The sequence below is a fragment of the Pteropus medius genome, unplaced genomic scaffold, assembly GCF_902729225.1.
Source record: "Pteropus medius unplaced genomic scaffold, Ma_sr-lr_union100, whole genome shotgun sequence".
NCBI lineage: Eukaryota > Metazoa > Chordata > Mammalia > Chiroptera > Pteropodidae > Pteropus > Pteropus medius.
Genome location: NW_024351730.1, coordinates 28,977,393 through 28,995,463, shown reverse-complemented (window position 1 = coordinate 28,995,463; position 18,071 = coordinate 28,977,393). Strand labels below are relative to the sequence as shown.

Genomic DNA, 18,071 nt, shown 5'->3' with positions numbered 1-18,071 from the left:
GCACTATACATTTAATCAGGTTTTCATCAGCAATGGGTACTCTCATTTTTATTTATTTTATTTATTTTAATTTTTTTTTGGCGAGGCAACCCTTGGTTGACCTCACAGATTGCAAGGATCTTATCAGCTTACAATCCCTTATTTTTTATTTTTTATGCCTACAGCACCTGGTCGTCCTAGGTGGTCTCCCATCCAAGTACTAACAAGGCCCGACCCTGCTTAACTTCCGAGATCAGACGGCATTGGGCTTATTCAGGGTAGCATGGCCATAGACGGGTATTTTCTTTTTTAAAGTGAAAGTTAAACCCATCCTATTTAATAATTGTGCTTCTAGCTGGTCCTGAAAAGAGACAATTTTCTAAAGACTCTGAGCAATATTCCTAAATATTGAGAAAGGAATGGGATTGCAATAGTCGTTTACATGGGGATGGCATTTGAAGGAGGGAGAGAAGAGTGTTAAAAAATGAATCCCAAAGTGGCTCTTTTGATTTGATGAGGATATTTCTGTTGACTTCACTTACTGTACCTTCATTTCTTCCTCCTTCTCCATGATTCCATATGTAGATTTTAGAATATAGTGACTTTTTGACAGATTATTTAAATCCCAGTGAGGTGGAACAGTATTCAGATTGTTTATAATGACTATCATCAGTGGCAAATTAGTTTAGCCTGTCTTAGTTTATTCTCTTTGACAGCTTCATGTTTATTTCACACCATAGAGGCTGAAAAGGAAAACACATGGAAAAGAGAACTTGTTTTATTGTCATTTAATTATATGAATAATAAACATGATCAAGAATGTGTTTAAGATCCTGTTCCAGCCACAAAATAAGACTGAATCTGAAAGACCAAACCCATCTGACCTTTTTAGTAGATTTGCTTTACTATTTTTATTTCCCACATATTAGTTTCTTTTTTACTGAATTCTGTCAAATTTATATTTTTCTAGAAATGGAAATTTAGGAAATAGACAAGTCACGGTAATTTCAAATCATCTGTGATTGGCCTTTGGAATGTACTGTCTGGGATACTATATCTTCTAGCCATGGGTTTGAAAAATGATGCTTTTTTAGCTATGATTGCAATTGAAAGGTTGAGAATACACCAGATCTCTAGGATTCATTCATCTTGCATAACTGAAAGTTTGTACTCTTTGACCAACATCTCCTATTTTCCTCTCTCCCTCACCCCTGGCAACTTCCATTCTACTCTTTGCTTCTATGAGTTTGACTATTTTAGATTCCACATATAAATGAGATCATGCAATATTTGTTGTCTTTCTGTGTCTGCCTTATTTCACTTAGCATAATATCTTCTTGGTTCATCCACGTTGTTGCAAATGGCAGGATTTTCTTCTTTTTAAAGGCTGAATAACGTCTCATTGTTATATATACACCACATTTTCTTTATTCATTCCTTCATCGAGTGATATTTAGGTTTCCATATCTTGGCTACAATGAACATGGGAATGTATATTGTCTCTTTGAGATAGTTTTCATTTCCTTCAGAAGTGGGATTGCATGTGGTATTTCTATTTTTAATTTTTTGAGGAGCCTCCATATTGTTTTCCATAGTGGCTGTACCAGTTTACATTCTCACCAACAGTATATAAGGGTTCCCTTTCCTCCACAACCTCTTCAATACCTGTTATTGTTTGTCTTTTTGATAAAGTAATTCTAACAGGTGAGAGGTGTTGTTTCATTAGAGCAACATGGTGACTACAATTGACAATACTTAATTGTGTCCTTGAAGTTTGTTGAGAAGGTAGATCTTATGTGTTCTATCCCCCCACCACCAACCACCCCCCCGCCAAAAAAAAGAAAGGAAAGGAAGGAAGGAAGGAAGAAAGAAAAAAAAGAAAGAAAATGTTAATTATATGAGGTTACGGGAATGGATACATTAATTAGCTTGATTGTGGTGATTTCACAATGTATACAGTGTTTTGCTCTCACGTTGTACACTTCAAGTTGTACAACATCAAGTTGTACACTTTAAAAATATATAATTCCTATGTGTCAATTTCAGATATATTTGAAGAATTACTTATCACAGATTTCAATCTATATGCATTTTTATTTTAAAATAGTTGAAATAGAACAACAAATCCAGCAGTTTCCCCTAAGTTTCTGTGTATGTTCGGGAAGTCACCACTTCCCAAGTTCAATTTAAACTTCATTTACAGGAGTTTAAAAACAAAGTAAATTACTTAATATATGAAAGAAAAAAAACAACTTAGAGCTTATAGGAAATTATACTGAATGAGGCAGAGATGAAATTAGGATGACACCAGATTTTGGCTTGGATGACGAGATAAATGGTAGTCCTCTTAATTTAGGAAAAAAAGAGAACAGAAGGAATAGCATGCTGGAGTTTAGTTTTGGTTTTCTGCATTTGAGAGGACATCAGTTGCCAAGTGTGAACTGACCCAGGCCAGTTTGGTTTTGAATAACTATCAGGTTCTTCTAGATTGATAGGAGTAAGGACTTAAAAGCTAAGGTGGATGAGGGTCTGCTAGCCTCCTACAGATTGGTATCAGGTTATATTGACTGCAAGTCAGATCAATTTCTACCGCACACACAGACTTTTCTATTTAAAATAAGAATGGTATTCACAAGCGGGCACAAAGTAAGTTGTATAAACTTTTGTAAGGTCAATAGAGACTTAGTATCAGTGTCCTGTTAGCTGTCACAATGACATCTTCATAAAAGGTTCACCTGTGGCAGAGGCATGAGGCAGTTAGAGTCCTGAGTCCTGGCGGCTGAACAGAGAGGACTGCTTAGGTATCGAATCTCAAGCATTATCTGTAAAGATTCAGAGTGTGGGCTCTGCTGCCTTCTTATACTCTGTTCTGGTGAGGGAGGAACATGTCTTAAAAGTATTTTATTCAGTAAATATCAGAGAAATATTACTAATTTCTCCATTGAAAGCTCATTTCTAACATCCTCTGGGTTATTCATTTTACCAGTGAAAATCTGTTTTTCATATTCATTATGATAATTAGTAAACCTCTGGTATTGATCAAAAATAAAGATAACAGGATGAGTGCAGCTGGAGTTGGGCTTCTTCATTAGCATGCTAGCTACACCCCTAGGATATGGATTCCTGATTAGGTTAATTGATAATACCTAAGATGCAACTTAAAAAAAAATATTTTATAGTTTCTACATTTATTTATTTATTGTTGTAGGCGAGGCAATCCTTGGTTTACCTCACAGATTGCAAGGACCTTGTCAGCTTACAATCCCGTATTGTTTATTTTTTACACCTACAGCACCTGGTCTCCCATCTAAGTACTAACCAGGCCTGATCCTGCTTACTTCCGAGATCAGACGGGATTGGGCTTGTTCAGGGTGGCATGGCTGTAGTGCAACTTAAAATTTTTGATACAAACATATGTATATAACACTGTCTATGCTGAAGTACTTTAAATTGAAGCATAAATATAATTCGGGCCCAGTAAGGAACAGGATATATGAGATTGGGACTCAGGAAGAATCTGAATTGGAAACAATTTTGGCAGTCATATAGGAGGCATATTTATTTCCAATTTTTTGTTTAGTAATATTGCTTTTCTCTTTTCTGTTTCATGAACTATTTCTTATATATCTTTATTCTTCCCTGTAAGTCACTTTAAATCCTTTTTGGACATTGGAGGATATAAATAAATATCAATAAATAAGACTTCTACCTTTCCATATTATTTATTTTAAGTTTCAACTAAGAACTATTTCTTTTGCAACTAACTTCTTAAACTATGTGCAAGATATTTATTGTGTCTCCTGGCTTCATCACTGTCTTCCAATTACTTCAAATGTTAGATCACTTTCAGGTTTGGATACATACATACAGGTTTTTTTTTTTTTTTTTTTTTGCTATTACAGTTGGAAATGCCCCACAATAATGAAACAGATACACTTTGTCATTCAATTGAGAAAAGATTTTTACTCTATATTTTCAAATTATGTACTTATATACTTCGCATTTTTGAATTATATACTTATAGGAACAATAAATATTTTGATTTAGTGGTTTTTGGGGATATTTTCTTTTATAGGCTTGAGATATTTTACAATTTTATAACATATATACAGAAAAGTGAACAAATTATAAGCACGTAGCCCAAAGAGTTATCACAAAGTAGACACACTCATGAATCCCCACCCAGGTCACAAAATAGAACACCAGCACTCCAAAGCCCCTTTGTACTTCCTCCATATCAATAGTTCCCCTTCCTGCTGTAAACATTTGTGTACAAGTGTTTGTGTGAACATATATTTCAATTTCTCTTTAGTAAATACTTAGGAGTAGAATGGCTGGGTTTAGGTTTAGGTTTAACTTTAAAAAAGTAATAAACTGATTTCCGTAGTGGCTTTACCATTTTACATTCCTGCCAGCAGTGTGTGAGAGTTCTAGTTGCTCTATATTTTCTCCAAAAATTGTATTTTGGGTTCCTGGTCCCAATGTTAATGCGGAATGGGGTGCCCTCACACCACCGAGCAGTGCTTGGACACCAGCTGGGTGTCCCACAATTCGTTATAATTCTGACACTATCTATCTGGAGATAGTATAGATTCCACAATTTAAGGATAAAGTCTTACAGAATTGCCCCATCCCCCACTTTCAGTTGTCAATTGAAAGCCCAGGTTGTCATATGTGCATATGACCAATCAGCTGTAGATGGGAGGTTCCAAGTACCCCCTTCTTGGACTTTGGATGCCAGTTGCAAGTCCAGGTTGTTATTGTTATTTCTGACTGGCTACATAAATCAGAGGTTTCAATGAACTTCTCTTTGAGTTCAGTTAATTTGCTAGAGCAGCTCACAGAACTCAGAGAAATATTTTACTTACTACATTACTGGTAATTATTATAAAAGGATATAACTCAAAAACAGCCAGATAGAAGAGGTGCATAGGGCAAGGTATATTGGAAGGGGCACCCTGTCCTCTCCAGGTATGCCACTCTCCCTGTGTCTTCACATTGTGAACAAAAAAAGGGGCCTCGTACTAAACCTGGGGAAACCTGCAGAGCAGCCCTTACAAACTCAGAGACTGAAAGTAACCACATAGGATGGTCTGAACATAAAAATTCCTAACTAAAAGTGACTCATGGCATGTAGTCACTTCCTAGGCCTGTAGCTTTCTTGACAAAGGTTAACACTGTAAGTGAGCCTGTCTATTGTCTTTTTGCATCTAAGATAACATACCTTTGAAATGTCAGAGTAATCTTTTCCAGACTCCTCAGGGCACAACCGCCACCAGAGCATGAGACCACACAACTCCACATTGTTATCTTGTCCCCCACATACCATCTCTATGTGCTGTAAATATTAATTATTAACTATCCTATACCCACCAATGTAAAAAGAAGTATGTGTTTCTTCGTTTTACTTGCTGTGCAGTCCCAGAGATCTCCCTGCTTTGCTTTCTCCCACCCCCTTAACCTACCACACCAATGGATTTCCTGTAACCCTCTTTATAGCTCCTCCTTGTATTCTAATGTATAATGTAAACTGCAAAATTGCGATTCTCTAGAGTATTTTCTCAAACTGTTTAGATCTTGCTTCGTGGCAATTGTCATCAGTTTGGCTCAAATAAACTAATAAGAATTTTCTATAGGTTTGACTATTTCTTCGTCAACAACATGTTGACCAATCTGGAAGCTCCTTGAACCCTGTCCTTTTAGGTTTTTAGGGAAGCTTCATTACTGATTTATAAAGGTTCCAACTCTCTAATCACAGAGTTGGTTTCATTGGCAACCAGCCCCCATCTTTAGGTGACCTAGGGGCATTCTAAAAGTCATGTCATTAACATGAAAAAAAGACACCTTGATCACTTTAATCACTAAGGAGATACTAAAGGTTTTAGAAGCTCTATGCCAGAAATTGAGATGTAGACCAAATATACATTTCTTATTATAAATCACAATATCACAACTTGGTAGGGGCAGTCTTAAATTTTTGACATTCTAATGTGTGTGTAGTGGTATCTCAATGTGGTTTTAAGCTCATTGTGGTGTCTTGTCAGATATCACTTAATCCCATTTGAAAATCAACTCTAAATTCTCTAATCTGGGGACAAATGAAATGGATTTTGGTTTTATACATTTGGGTCAGTATATTACAGATTCCCCTGAAAGTCCAAGTATTGACAACAAGATGGAATTGGTGTAAGAGACTCTTTCAACATGAGATAGATGAAACTGAAGAGTAGGTAGCCTCCTTGTTAAAAAACAAAATTTAACTGAGTAAATTTGAAGCTCTAATTGGCTTGATTCAACAATTCTTGAATTGGACAGCATCCCATCTAACAAATAGAAAAGTGCTCTGAAGAGCTGTACGAAATGGAAGGCTTTTATAAGCAGAAGAGGATGGGACAAGGAAGCTACTAGCAGTCATTTCAGGTAAGGTCACCTTCCCTTAGAGGGCCAGGATGGCAGGGGTATATCGAATAGATTCCTTCACTAGTGGTGACCAGGAAATTTCAGAGTGACTGGTTAAATAATTTCAGAGTGACTGGGAGAGGCTCAAACTGCAGTTAAGTTGGGTTGTAAGTCTTGGTTTGTTTACGTGGGGCTTAGCACGAGTTACTCCATTTTGGGTCTGTTGTTTCTTTTTACCACTATGTATGTATTATTTCTAACTCAGAAATTTTCCTTCTGAGCTGTGTCTCTGCTCCATCACTATAAAGTTTTGTCATTTTTATGCAGTTTTTATCAATTAGTAGACAGAGCCCATTGTGGATTGTAAAATCATTACTCATCATCATATTAGTGTATCATCATTTATTAGTTGTATCATCCTAGCTACACATTTTACTACAATGTACTAGCAAACCAAGGGAAACTGAGCTGATTTTATCCTTTCTGTTCTGTTGAATCTAGACCACTTGGGGTTTGATTTTTTTTTGGTCGGGGAAACAGTAAAATTTATGTAGAAAGCATTTTCTTCAGAGATTTATGAGCAAGCCAGAAGTCATTCTCCCCCTCCCTATGCCCATATACAACTAGACTGACAAACGACTGGGTAAATGGCAAAGAAGTAAAATGAAAATTTCAAAGTGGACTCCAATGGAAGAATTTTAATGTCACAGCTTATTACAATAAGGATGTATTAACTATATAGTATTTGGACAAATATGGTTAGGAAAAAACCAAGATGATTTCTTATTTTATAAGGGCAGAAAATGCACTCAGTATGTATGTATGTATGTATGTATGCGTATATATGTATATATTTATTTAGTAATATCGGTGGTGTTTTCTAGGAAGTGTTTTCTAGGAAGTGTATTTTGTGATATATGTACATGCATTCAGACCTACACATTACTTCTGATTACACTGGTTACTTATGACTTTTCATATGTGGGTTATTATCATTTTGTGGTATATATGAACATTATATTGAATATTTCTTTAGTGTTGATGAGAAAATAAATCATCGATATGAGAAAATACTGGCATTACAAGGTATTCATCTGGAATTATTCAACTTTTCACAAGCAAATGAGAAAGATTATAGGATTAGACCAAATCCTGGATTCCTTTTCCTCTCTGCCCATCTGTATTCATTATAGTTGAAAGATAGACAAATGAAACTATTGGTAGCTCAGTCTTTAAAGCTTTATTACAATTCAAAAGCATTAAAAAAGAGAGAGAAAATGGAAAAATCTTATCAAAGGCAGGAAATGATCTTCATATTGAGTAGTCGAATTTTCTAGTTTAATGACAATGAAGAATGAAGATAGGCGTTGTAAAGATATGACTTCATTTTTGGTATCACTCAGTATTTGCAATTTAAAAAAATTAGGCATAGAGCTTTTGAAGGCCTCTGTCAGAATATATAACTGACAATTGGAGACATCACTAGAGGAAATGAAAAATGTGTCAGTGGTTTCCCATTCTATATAAACTACATAAGGCAAACCCACAGCCTTGGCTAAAACTTACATGAGAATCCAAGATTCTAATGGGCTGTTGCTCTGGCTATTGTTATGCTTCTTGGATTCCAAGAATGTGGATTAAGAAGATGGAAAGGCCACAGAGCACAAAGCTGCCACACAAAATGCAGAGGATACTGTTAGTTTCTCTCGGTATCTGTTCTTCTCCCTTTTCCCTGAAGCACCCCCATTTTAATCCAGGAATCCAACCTTAGCTAATATAGCTTGTGAGCTTCAGGGGAAACTAAGCCCATCCTCAGTTCCAGGGGATTCTTGTTTGGTGTAAGAGTCGTTCCATTCTCCTGTCACAGTGATTGATTCTGGAATAGACATGCGTCACAATAGCAGATGCTTGCTGGGGACCTTGGGTAGAGTGTTTTCTCTGTCTTTAAAAGAGGGCCACCAGGCACCTGGATTTCTTCTCTTCCTCTGAACATGTTTAAAATGTTAGTCCTGAAACTACTACAGCCAACTTGAAACAGACGCAAGAAAAGAGATACTCAGAAATCTGATCTAATCATATCTAATTACTGTTTTTAGAGTCGTGAGCTAGTAAATTTCATGGAGTGTTTCTTTCAACCAAGATTATCCCTACTGATAGAGAAAAGAGGTATACTCCCTTCAAGCCCAAGTGTTTCTAACCCAGAAGACCATACACAGAGTATTTCAGGGATCCCTTGGCTAATTTGATCTAATGTGAGGGCCACACAGATGCTCTCTTCTGGTCCAGACCTATTTTTAAATTTCACTCTCGTGGTCCTAGAGCGCTCCTCTGAAGGGCACCCCTGCTGGAATGGACCCTTTGGTTGCAGTCTAATTTATATCTCCACGCCTGGGTCCAGAAGTGCCTGCCGTGGTGACCTCCAAGCTGTGGAAAACATATCAAATGGTTCTCTTCGGTAGTCCATCATCTCCAGCACAATTTTTAATGAGAAGACGTATCTGTGTCTCATTCACAGACTCATTCCTGGCTTCTCTAATTTCTCATGTAACTTTTGATTTTTATAATAATTTTGGTCTAGGCATATAATCATTTTGGTCTAGGTACATAATCATTTTGGGAAGCCCTGTTGAGCCCATCTCAGCTAAAAGTGATAAAGGCAATTTGACATTGGAAAGGTTTGGTCTGGTGCGATAATGCTGGAATCCTGAATAATCTCTCAGTAAACCCTGTAGGAATAGCTGGGTTGCATTTCAAGGATAAAATATTTGTTGTGGGGTTGCACTTCAAGGATGAAATCTTTGTTGTGGGCCATTATATGCTACAGATAAACTTTTACAGTGAGGGATCTGCGATGTACATGGTATATAATATACTAAGCCTACAATCAGATAGATATGTTTTGCACTTTCATTTAAATAGACTATCAGGTCAAGACCAGTGGTTTCATAGTTGGTTGGGAATTAGGATTGAGGTGAGGGGCAGACCACGTGGTAGTCATGGTACTTTAGATACAACACCTTAAAGCAATGTATATTTAATATAATTCTAAATACTAGGCAGATTTGCAGACAAAAAATCCGGCTCTATTATATTTATAACTCCAGTAATTCTGGGCCTCTTCGTTCTTACCTTAGAGCCTGTCGCTGTTTATTGTTCTAACCAAAGATACATGTGTCTGACATCTAATAATAATTGAAAGCAATTAAAATTTTTACTGTAATATCTTAGATGATGAAAAGTGGAGATGACATTCATAACACGCTACAAAGCTTTTAAAAGTCTTTTATTCACCTATCTTCCCAAAGTCGCACTTATCATGGTATGGTAGGTGGCTCTAATTTGTCATTCTCCTCAAGTTCTTCAGAACTTCAAAAATATCCCTTGCTGTCCTTTATCTTGTCCCTACTCTCTTCAGTGTATATTTTCTCTCTAGTAGAGTACATTTTGGTTCTTTCTCATATAAATAAGGCCAATCTAGGATTCTCTTGTATCTCTCTGTCATCCATTACTTAGTTCTGCACAAAGAAGCCCAGGAATTGTGCACATGAGGAAAGAATTCTCCTTAGCATTACTTTTTAAAGTTATTTATTTATTTTTATTTTCTTAGCATCAATTTAGATCTGACCATCATCTGCTTTTCCCAGCATCATTTACCACAACAGTCTCACGTACATGGCTCACTTCTGCCATCAACAGATTTTAAACAGAATAGCGGCGTGATCATATTTTTATTTTAGAAGGATCATTCAGATCTGTTTGGAGAATGCTGTTTGGAGAATGGATTGGGGTTTTGTTGGAGTGGGAAAGAGGAGAGGAGAGGGGGAAATTAAGAAACTATAGGATTGTCTAGGAAAGAGATGTTGGTAGCTGAGACTAAAGTGGTGACAGAGATAGAAATACATTGAAAGGTTTGAGATACATTTTGGTAGTTTCTGGCTGGGGAAGAAATGTTGTTGTCCAGAGTAGGAAACATAAATGGAAGATCTAGTTTATAAGGTAAACAATTGACATTGGTTTTGGACATGTTGAGTTTGAGGACTTGTGGGATATCTACTTGCAATGTTCATTTGGCATTTGGTTTAGCTAAGTCTGGGGGAGATCAGAGCTAGAGGTATGAATTGGGTCATTGACAGCTTATAGATGGCTATTAAGCCTGTGAGTTTTCATGAATGTATCCTAGAAAAGCATACACACTGAGAGCATTTGAGGACTCACAGCAGAACCCCATGGAGCATTGTCATCCATGAAGGGAAACAAAGGAGACATGGGAGAAAACCAAGAAAAATAGGACAGAATCTGAGAACTATTGTTTTAGATAAAAAAAAGTGGAATCCTAATGATTTATTTTTTGATGAGACCACCGCAACTGACAGCACACCAGCAGAGTTTAGTGCTCATTTCGGAGCGCCAGCCTTTTGTAAGGACACTGATAAACACAGCGTGTCAGGAGGAGGGCCATCGGGATGGTGAGAATCCCAGGAGTCATGTCAAAGCAGAGCGGTTAACGCTTTCATGTAGAAAAGATCTTTATGAGGAACATATTTGCCACGTGGAAGAGGAATTTAGCTTTGTTTTTATGTTCCAGAAGAAATAGTGAGGCAGTACAAAGAAACACTCTTTAGACAATATAAAGAATAATTTTACAAGCTGTTAAAAATGGAATAGGTTGACTTATTTAAAGTGAGAATTCCTTTGAGCAGGAGCAAGATTCCTGTCCTGAGTAAGATTTACCTGTTGAAGTAGCTTCTAATTTTAGAAACCAGCGATTCTGTGAAATTGTTGTCTGTCTCTTTTTATATACATATTTAATGCATATATTTCAGGTCACTACACATATAAGGTCATTGTGTCATACAGTAAGCTCAGGGCGATGATAAGAAATGACATTTTATTCTTTGGAGGCTCTAAGTGAAAGTGACATGAATCCCCACCATGTACATATTTGCACTCATGAAATTTTGTTGAGAATTCTTCTGAGAGAGAATGTCTCACTATTGAGTCAGTTTTGTGGCCTTGAGCTGAGACAGTTGACGAGACATCTTGTAGTAAGAATAAGAGGGCAAGATGCCCTAGGGCTTCACATACATTTATATCAAAATGCTGTGAAGGAAAATCAATGTTTTGCTTCTAGCAGTGAAAATCCAAACCTCACCAAATTACTAGGAATGAACTTTATTTTCAAACACCAGAGAGGGAGAAAAAATACTCATCAAGCTGAACAAATGCTTCATGATGTCTCTGGGTGTAGCATGGTGTGATAGACTTGGTGATGACCCTTTTTTTGGAACTACGATAACCTTCTTCCGTTGAAATACTTTTTCAAAATTGCTACAGTGAAGCCTTTTTCTGATCACTCAATACTTAATTTCCTCTTTGCATTATGTTTTCCTTAACACTGGCCCAGAAGCAGGATCTTAGACAAGGATTTGAGGGCAAGTGGGTTATATGCAAGGGGATCTAGGAAGGCCAGTTAGGACATGGGGGAGTGAGAAAGAGAAGGGGAGAAAGCCAATTCAGTGTGTAGCAATCAGCAGGTTACTGCCGTGGGTACCTGGGACTCAGTCCTGCTTGGGATCTCTGGGAGATTGCATGGGCATGCCTTAGATATGCCATGGTGTATGTCTGAGGCATAAGGAAGCTGGGTGCTTATACACCAATTCTTATCAGTTTGTGGTCGAGAACTGCTGTGAGGGGTTGGAACTTTAAGTTCCAAGTAATTCCAGTCACTGCGCTTGGGGAAGTGTCCTCCAGCTGCCAGAGAAAGCCCTCTGCTTTGCAGGAGCTCACAGTTGGAGCCTTGGGGTCAAGGGTACATGGAAACTGTGAGTCTTAGGGAATCTGCTAGTGAAATTGTTATTCTCTACTCATTGGACTGTATATTTTACTTATTTATCTTTATCGTCTCTCTTACTGTAACATGAGCTTCATGAAGACAAGGACTCTTCTGTTTTGTTTACTAAATGGCACTGGAAACATGGTCCCTGAGTTGTCCATTCAATATGTAACAACTAAGTGGTGCCTCTTCTGTACTAAGTACTCATTTGTTGATACTGTGATTTCCAAGGAGCTGGGTAGATCTCCACCGTCTTTATGGCTAATCCTTAGCCTATACTGAGTCAAGATTAATAATTACAAGAAAAAGATGATAGACATTTTTGTGGTAATCCATATTTTTGGTAACTAAATAAATAACTCTGACAGCAAGAACTGCTAGAGCAGAGAAAGATCAATAGAGAGTGGAAGAGAAAATGCAAGCAACAGGTTAGAGAGCTTACTCTAACCCCAGCTTCCACAGAGAGCGTCTTTGCTAACTAGATCTAGACACATGGTATCCCAAATCCAAACCTACCTACCCTCTGGCTGACTATTGGGTTCAAGTCTCAAGGATGACGCTTTTGCTTTGGACTCTGTGCTTGAGTTAATGTAGACTCAGATTTGCCAAGTAGCAGATGACTCACCGAGTGTAGAATCAGCAACTATTCCAGAATGTTTAACATGTCTGACTGTTAAATTACATTGCACCTGTCCTGAAATTTTTTCAAGCCACCCTAACCCTAAGTTTTTAAATTTATCTTAAAATATTTGGTCCACCTTTCCAGCCCATCATTGGGCATTCTCTGATTACCAGTTTTATCCCTTCTAGCTTCCTTTTATTTTATAATTTAACGAGTCAATATTTAGCATTTATCTTTGATTCCTAGTGCATTTTTAAATTTTAATCAATAGGCAAATATACATGAATTTTGGTGGTACATTATTTGTATACAGCCACATCTCTTTTCACTTATATTAGTGGTGTTCGTAAAGGATTGACCAGACTGAAAATACTTTCATGTTACATTTCCACAATTTATAACTTTGAATATTTTCTGCTGTGGTCATATCTGCAGGCAGCCAAAGCTATAGATACACAGCCCATAGCTCCAATTATTCTTAACAATTTCTAGTGTGATTTCCAATTAGAGACTTTTCTGTACTCAACATAGGAATAGGTACTGTTTTAAAATCATTCATGGGGATCTCTAGAGTATATCCCCAAAGTTGGGAGGTTATTTGTTTCTAAGTGCAAATACAAACATTTTCAAAGTATAACTGCAGGAAGGAAAATTTAGAGAAATTTATTTTATACAGGCACATCTGACTTGGAAGTAAAACACCAAGAAGTAACTTAGAAACTATGGTAGATTAGGTCATCATCATCAAAATAACATTTCTAAATGTTATTTATCATGGGTTATTAAGCTGGGCATTGCACAAAGCGAACTGGTCATATCTAAATGCCCTTAGGAGAATTAAACATGGTCGGGAGCTCCTGTACCCCAACTCATCAAGGCTTACTAAGAGAGCCTGAGAATAGAGGAAGTAATATTTTTGGGACCCTTCTGTCCCAAAGATGGTATTTAAACCACAGTAGATAAGCCAATCATCAGGTCATGTGTGGATCCACCAAAGCCATATAGATCTTGCCTGAGACTTTGGGCTTTCTATCCTGAGAAGTAACAACGGTGGCACAAACCAGCAAATGGACAAACCATGTGTTTGTGTAAACACTAGAAAATAAATTAGACAAATAGAGAAAAAACTTTACATTATGTTAAAAAATTAAGGATAACAAAGTGTGCATTTTTATCTATGTGCTCCCTTGGTATTCCATAAAGCTTTTCTCTCAAAACAATGAGCTTGCTGCTGTGATAAATTAGCAGACACCTCCTCTGGCGTGAAGTATTCCTGTGTTGCAAATCACTGATTTTATTATATGTCAGCTCTAGCAGCAGTCTAATGCTGCCTCATGAAAAATCTATAACAATTCAATCTCATTTTAATGATTCTGGAAAATAATAGTACCTATTTGAGAACAGCCCATTTACTCATAGTCCCACTTTCTAGTCATCTCTGTTAAAGTGAATGTGATTAATGGACTTTTGTGGCTATTACTATTATTTTTTTTAGCAGTGTATGAACTCAGCTCGGTTTATCTTTACCTGCTTGATTCACACATCACTCTCTCCTTAGCATATTTCTTGCATACTGTGTAAGTTATAGCTCATTTACTTATCATTTGGTTTCTAAGCTCATTGGAAGATCAAAACTAATTCAGTTGGACATTAAAACCCATTATGACACTTGTTTATAGAAAAATGCTCATAATGGCTTACATTTTTAGTTCAGGGAAAAGCTGAAAATAATCGTACCTAAGATTCTTTTCAGACATATAATTAGTTTCTTAGATAAACAAAAATTTGATTAAAGCCAATCTAGAAGTATACTGTAACTCTATCCTATTTGTCTTCTAATTTCATTTGTTTACTTATGTGTAAATCTTTATGTGACACCTTCATTGTGTGACAGTCATGCTATTTGCCTGTCAACACAACCGTCTGGGAATACACAAGAGTTTGATGTGTAGTTTCAAATAGGTCACTGTCTCTTTTTCTTTGAATATTGTTAGGATGATTTGTCTTCACAGGCTCAAAATTGGAAAGAAACAGGACATTCCCATATTTTTGTATGCGCTGATTCTTGTGTTATGATTGCCATGTACCATCGATAGACTACACATCCTTCAACACATCCTATGTCAAAGTAAGAGAATATGTTACTTCTCAAGTTCCATAGTTGTTTAAATTCCTTTTCTAAATAGACATATTTATATATATTATCAAAATATGTTCTCTGCATGCTTTTTTAAGTTAAGATCATTATTTACCAATAGCAAATTTTTAGTCTGCTAATAAAATATTAGTTTGTCTGTATCTATGTTTCTATTACTGTTTTCTGATACATATGCTTTTAGTGTGATGTATACTTTCTGGTGTAGAATTTCAGTAACATGAAGACTGTTGATATTCTTTTATTTTATTACATTTTAATGGTTTCGCCTACCATTTGCTGCTGTTAAGAAATCTATTCTTTAATAATTATACAATACTTTTGAAAATAAGTGGCAACAAGAATTTCCTAAGAGAAATCAGAGAAATAACTATAAAAGTCTGTTCAGTTGCCTCAGTTTTACCAGTGAGACTTTGAATAGACTGATCTGGAGAGATACAGATGGAAACAAATGCAAAATTTGTCGACTTTTCTGAGCGGGTATGCATGCCAATATAGGATCATTCGCCTAACTCACCTTTGTGGGAGGTCATAGATGTCACATTCTCTTATCTGACATATTACATAATTAGTACTTCTGAAAACATTGGCAACCATCTATAGAGGTTCTTGGCCTTTCATGGGTCAGATTCTGTTATTTCTCTAGTCCTATGTTTCTGAAATTTTACAACTAAATATACTTGCCTCATCCTATTGTCTCTCAGGTAAGTAAAAGATTTATTAACATTCAAAAGATAGAGAGCATGGCTCAGATAACCTGTTTATCTGGAAAAATGACTAATACCAAGACTAGTACCAAAAAGAACCTAATAGAACCTAATAATATATCATACAAAATCTTTTGGAAAACTAAAGGAGAAATAAGTAAGTTAACATAAATTTTGGCAATTTTCTTAGGACAGATGGAAATGTCAATGAACCATTCATAAAATTTCCAGCAGAATTACAGAGTATTTTGTTTTTAAATGGATTTTATTTTTTTCCACTTTTCTCAAAAAATTTCTACTAGGAATTAGGCTGTGACCCTTTTTCTTTTCTATCCTATATCAGTATTGGTGCTGATATCTTCAACATATAGGCTCAGTCTTTCCAATTCCTGTCAATCTTTGGTTGATCCTGAACAAGGTAGGCTTTAGAATGGTACACTTAGACTCCTGGGCTGGTCGGTGTAGAATTATTTGTACAATGGTAGGTTCTGTATCCAGGATGTTTGGGTTGTCAGGCAGAGTTGTACTTTGGGGGTGTGCATGCTTTAATATAGATCCGGCCTTACCAGATGATTATTTCTTTTGTATGACTATTCATTTCAATACTACCATATTGCCTTTTTCTTGACCACTTTTCCAAATGTCCTCATTTGGCCTTCAGGCCCACTTTCAAGAGATCTAAGTCGACCGGACAAAGAGAAATCCAGTTGTCCAGAAAGTAGTAAAGAACATCTCTAGAGCATGTGGGGAACTTTTCCTAATTTGGTCTAATTCATATTCCTGTATTCTCCAAATTCCTGTATTCTTCCTTAGACCTGTGATGATTCCTAAGCAACGTTTAACTGAACTGGGGAGACAATTTGTATCCCACACTCACCATCTCCTCTTAACTTTTACTCAGATTCCAAAGTTCCCCATAGGATCAGAGTAATGGATCTATGATGCTGATGGTGGTTGGTGCTGGAGTGTGGAGAAGACATTTAACATTGTTCCAAGGGATATGTAAAAACACAAGATATATTTGGCACTGTTCCCCAAAGGACAAGCTATTATTTCTTAAAGTTCTGCAATTTAGGTTGGACTCAGCAGGGTGGTTCTGCTGCTCCACATGGTAACGTTGGAGCTGGAGTATCTAAGATGTCTTCCTTAGTCACATATCTGGTGTCTCAGCTGGAAGGGCTACAAGAGCTGATGGTTAGCCATGGATTTCTCTTTCTCTTTCCACATGGTCTCTTCATTAAGAGAGCTAGACCTTTTTTACATGGTGGCTCAGGGCACCAAGAAAGCATTCCAAGAGGACAGTCCTTGTGAAATCACTTATCATGCTTCCCCGTGCTTCTACATGCTTCTACTTCAGTGTGGAAAGGGCTTGAATCCTGAAGGCAGAATTATTTTGGGTTTGCCAACTCGACAGTCTACCATATAGAGTAATATCCAAATTTATATGAATTTAAAAAATAAAACAGGTGATTTCAAGATAACTTTGCCTTTCTGGTGGTCCAGGACTTATCTACTCTGGATAAGGCATCTACATTTTTGTTCTGCTGAGAACAGACCCAAGCCAGTTTGGTGTGCACAACTATTAGTTTTTTGTTTTGTTTTTCTTTTGGTGGTGGTTGTTTTCATTTTGTATCTTGGGAGTTATTAATGGTTGGTGGTAATGAGGGTTAAACACTCGCTTATAACCTCATATCAAGTTATTAGGAAAGCAAGTCTCAGACCAATTTCTGCTACTCATATAGACATTTCTGTAAGCAGGCACAAAATAATCCTAAACCAGTTCTGCAAACATATATTAAGGATCTCACCTAGGGCCCCATTACTAAGGATAAAGACTCCAGGGCTCACTAGAGTCTTACTTTCTATTTTAGCAAGCATGGAGAATGTCTATAAAATATTATAGCCAGTTCACATATCCCCACTGCTACTAATTTCCCAAATGAAAGCCTCATTTTATCAGTTAACAAGCCACTAATTCCACGAAGGAAAACCTACTTCTAACATTATGTTGATTAGGAAAGCTCTGGCATTAAAGGAAGAAAATAATGACTGACAGCCTTTTAGTTATTACCTCTAGCACATGACTTTTCTAATAAAGTTTAGCTAATCATCCCTAGAATGTGGGTTTCTGATGAGGGCAACATCCTGCCCAAGAGTGTAATTGTAACTAACACACAGTGTATACTAAGGAATATTAGAATAAAGTATAGGTACCGTAACATGTGTCTTAAAGGGTGCTTTGGTGGAAAAAACTGAGACACTTTCACCAGAATATAGGAAATTAGGACCTTGAGATTAAGCTTTGTGGATCTATTGCTTCTGGAAAGAGCAACATCCCAGTTCTCAGGTAACTGTTTCCAAAACTAATCTAAGTTT

At 36.7% G+C, this 18,071-nt stretch overlaps 1 protein-coding gene and 1 pseudogene across 1 annotated transcript in view; one reads left to right on the top strand and one right to left on the bottom strand.

The window, feature by feature from the left end:
* RASGEF1B (RasGEF domain family member 1B) overlaps positions 1-18,071 on the top strand; it is a 590,398-nt gene that overhangs the window by 20,652 nt on the left and 551,675 nt on the right. The gene's annotated exons all lie outside the window — the stretch shown is intronic.
* LOC120588545 (uncharacterized) lies at positions 156-274 on the bottom strand (annotated as a pseudogene).